Below are 3,774 nucleotides of genomic sequence, written 5' to 3' on the forward strand. Positions count from 1 at the left end.
GTAAATTCTGAATAGAAAAAAAGTCTGTGTTAATTAATGAAAGGAGCATGATACAAGCACAATAAAAATGCCATAACAGTCAAAAGGAATGGGCATTATTTAGCTAGCATTGTGCTAATAGAGTCAAAGTAATTAGTGGTTATTACCCTTCACTGAAAGTCTACCCACTTCCTTTGTTTTCCAGTTAAAACCTAAACATGAGTCAGGGTGGATATTTCTTAAAATAATAACTCACCGGCTAACATGTCTAACAACTAATTCATTAATTGTGAAAATGTACATAAATGTAAAATGCAAATGTAAAACAGAAATGGTTCATGTCGGTTGCTAGACATAAGATCATATTTAAAGACTGTTCTAAGAAGGCAAAGGCAACATAAATAAACCCAACATACAATTTTCAAATTAGCCTTTTAACAGAGCAGCGAGCAGTGGAGATGAACAGAACTGGACCAGCAGATCATGTGGACATCCCTAATGTGAGTACAGCGGAAAGATATGGGCAAAAGCAGCAATGGGTTCGCATTGGAGCTAAACCCAAACGGCATGCCACATACAGCTCCGTAGTACCCTCCACTCCTCCTAACATAGCACATCTGGCTAATGCTAATGCTAAAGCTATTGCTCGGAGATCAGAGCACAGAGCCAGAGGAAATCAGTTCCAGTCACTTAGTTTGCAAAACAGATTTGAGCCACTGCAAGACCTCAATGACTTTCCTAATACCAGCCAGTATGATACAAAAAGAACCAGAAGATTCAGCCATTCAAAACACCCCAGGAGAGCCACAGGACTCCAGGTTGTGGACACAGCAGACACACTTGTTTTGTGGGATGAAAAATAATCAGAAACTCATTGTTCGATGTGAGCCAAACATCACAGTTTCTGAACTGAATGAGAAGTTTCCAACACTACTGGCTGAATACAGAACAGTGAAACAGATCATTGTTCATGTTGGAAAGAATGATACAAAGAAAGAGGAGTCTGAGGTGTTAAAAATGGACATTAATGATCTTTTTACCACACTGCGCAAGTTCAACATCCAGACATTCATCAGTGGTCCTCTAACTGCAAGGGGCTACAATATATTCTCTAGGCTGTTGCCATTAAACATTTGGCTTCAGAAAATCTGCAGGTCAAACGGACTGAACTTCATTGACAATTTCAATCTGTTTTTTAGGAAGAGAGAGTTTCTCTGTGCAACTTCTCAGTTCCCACTGGTGAAGACACGTCAGCTTTAACACCCAAGGACCAAGGACACTGTCTGCACCACAGAGACACAACATCCTCCCCCCACAGAGACTGCGGAGTTATCGGACGGGAGCCATGTTCTGCTGTATCAGCTGCCGGAAACACCGCAACTGCATGAACACTCCACACCATCCTCCATCTCCACCCCATCATCACCCCACCTGAACTTCCCAGCAAATATGGAGAAGCTGGTATCTGCAGGGACAAGGCTGACACTTTCCCTGCCAGCGAGTCCTCAGGTACAGCGGAAAATCAGCACAACTTCTCCTCCACAGTCACCTACTGCCTCACGGACACAGCAACACCCATCCTCACCACCACTTCACTGTTAGTGTTAAATTAACACTTATTATTGTTAAACTTTACACTCTCAGTGTTAATTTAACACTAACAGTGTTGATTTAACTATGCCAAATTTCCTGTGTAGTTAGTAAAGGGGACCAAAATGAAGCCCAGTGAACATGAACATGAGAAGGAATTAAACAACCCCCCCCCCCCACACACACACACACACACACACACACACACACACACACACAACCCAAAAAGAAGGGACAAGCCCCTAAACCACCATACAGACAGCAGCTCCTCTCTCGACTTCTTCACCAGCAGGAGCCCCTCTCACCTCTCTCCACCATAAGGGAAGAGGCCACCACAAGTAATCTGATATCTTTTGGGTCCGTGCTGCTACAATGGTGAAGTCAGCAGTACATGTTTTCAAAACAAGTACGGACCCTGTGTGCCAGTTATGTCCCCCATTCCAGTTCTTATCAAAAGCAGAAAGAACAGACTATAGGTCAGATAATGTGAATATATCCAAATTGCAGTATGTAAATTGTAACCCACAGACTTTGGAACAAAATGCACAGGTTATTAAGTTAGTTCTACTAAATATCAGAACCCTTACAAACAAGTCCTATCTAATTAATGATTTTATTACAAATTATGGGCTTGATTTTCTGTTTTTAACAGAGACATGGTTAAATTCTTGTAGTGCTGAAAGTGTATTAATTGAGTCAGCTCCACCAAACATTAACTGTTGAAATGTCTCACGTACCAGCAAGAAAGGTGGAGGTGTAGCAATGCTGTTTGATGATACATTACAATGCAAGCAGTTATAAATTGGTGACTCCACATCTTTTGAATATTTTGGTGCAATTTTAAAAGGGGCAACAAGAATATTACTAGTAATTGTCTACAGGCCCCCAAGGTACAATGCTGATTTTATTGATTATTTTACAGATGCTGTCTTTTATTTCTACTGAATTTGATCATTTTATTATTGCTGGTGATTTTAACATTCACATTGATAATCCCAAAGATAATTATGCCAATTATGCTATGATGTATTTGACTCTTTTGAACTCTCTTAGCATGTGACTTGAAGCACACACTGTCATGGTCACACTCTGAATTTGGTTATTTCGAAGGGTCTCAACATATCAGCCTCTATTATGGACCTTGCACAGATTAGGTACAAGAAAAGACAGATACATGACATGACAGCTAAGCTTTTTTGTGAGCAAAGGCTCACAAAAAGTTTAGCTGCCAGGTTATTTATCTGTCTTTTCTCTGTGGATACTCTGATGGATAGTTTTTACTCAAAACTGCTAGAGTTTTAGATGAGATTGCACCAGTTAGAGTTAAAACAATGCCATGCAAGCAGAAAGCTCCATGGAGAAATGATACTGCAGTTCAGCTCCAAAAAAGAGAGAATGCAGAAAGGCTGATCACAGATGGCGTAAAACCAAGCTTCACATTCACAAACAAATTTTTAAAGATAGACTGCGTGATTAAAATAAAATAATGTGCACATGTAGACAATCCTACTTCTCCAGCATTATTAACAATAATATTAACAATAGCAAAGTTCTTTTCACTGTGGTTGACAGACTAACTAACTCACCAACATATATGACCCCTGAGCTAGTTTCAACTGAGAAATGTAATGAGTTAAATATCAGACAAGCCCGTAGCCAGGGGGGATCAAACATAAACTATTTTAAAATGGTCAGTATCTTTTCCACACATAGCCTGCAATGTTATGAACCACCTCTGAATTATTAGTGCCAGATTCATGCAAATGCTGTTTTGGAGTTCTACCCTGTCACTAAAAAGGGCCTAACTGTTGAGTTCAATGTTGTTTGTGAAAAGAGCTTTTAAACAGCATCAAAACCATCTGTTTGTAATTAAAATTGTCATAATCATCATAGTCAACATGACCAAGTTTAGCACTATTAATGAAGAAGTTTTAATTGATACAGTGAGTCACCTCAAATCATCCACTTGCAGTCTTGATACATTACCAACCAAGTTTTAAAGAATGTTTTTTACTCAGTATCAGCAGACATACTTCAAATAGTAAATACCTCACTCATGTCAAGTGTTTTTCCAAATGCATTAAAAACAGCCAATGAGAAGCCTCTCTTAAAAAAGAACAAAATAAATACAAACTTATTAAACAATTAATACGTTAATAATTAATAGAGACCAATCTCTAATCTACCATTGGAAAAAATAATTGA

This window comes from Astyanax mexicanus, chromosome 12, assembly GCF_023375975.1.
Source record: "Astyanax mexicanus isolate ESR-SI-001 chromosome 12, AstMex3_surface, whole genome shotgun sequence".
Taxonomy (NCBI): Eukaryota; Metazoa; Chordata; class Actinopteri; order Characiformes; family Acestrorhamphidae; genus Astyanax; species Astyanax mexicanus.